A 635-nucleotide genomic window follows, 5' to 3' on the forward strand; every position below is an offset into this window, starting at 1 on the left:
GCTTTTCGTTTTCAAGCCAACACTGTGTCGTGTAAGGGACAACAAAAATGAAATAAAATTTATTCCTATCACTGTGATACTTTGCTTAAGAGCATCTCCACCGGTTCCCTGAATCCACACTAGCTCTGGGTTTTTTTACCGGGCGATTTCGCCCTGTATATGCGATACAGAGCAAGATAAAACAAAGCGCCCCACCGGTCGCCCTGTAAAAAGATGCCGGGAGTCGCGATTTGTATGGCGTCGATAACTTCGAACTTCGTCTTAAAATTCGATTTTGTATTCATTTTTTGACTAGTATACAAAACATGAGTCATTCGCGATTTTACCGGGTAAAAAGCCAGGGTGCCTGGGCGCCCTGTAGGATACAGGGCGCTCGGCCAATTTTTGCTCCACCCGGTAAAAATTATACAGATACAGGGCGATTTACAGGGACCGGTGGGGCATTTCCCCGGTAATTTTTTTACAAATTTGGGAATTTTACACAGCCAGTGTAGGATAGCGCGGACGGGTGGAGAAGCTCTAAGAACATGCAAAAACGTATTTCGAGCCGCGGTATATAAAGCTAAAAAAAGCCATTTTCGAAAAATCTTCAGAAAATCGCCACTCAATGCCCATCAATGAGTCCACCGAGCGCG

This window comes from Saprolegnia diclina (genome assembly GCF_000281045.1).
Source record: "Saprolegnia diclina VS20 unplaced genomic scaffold supercont1.110, whole genome shotgun sequence".
NCBI classification, from domain to species: domain Eukaryota; phylum Oomycota; class Saprolegniomycetes; order Saprolegniales; family Saprolegniaceae; genus Saprolegnia; species Saprolegnia diclina.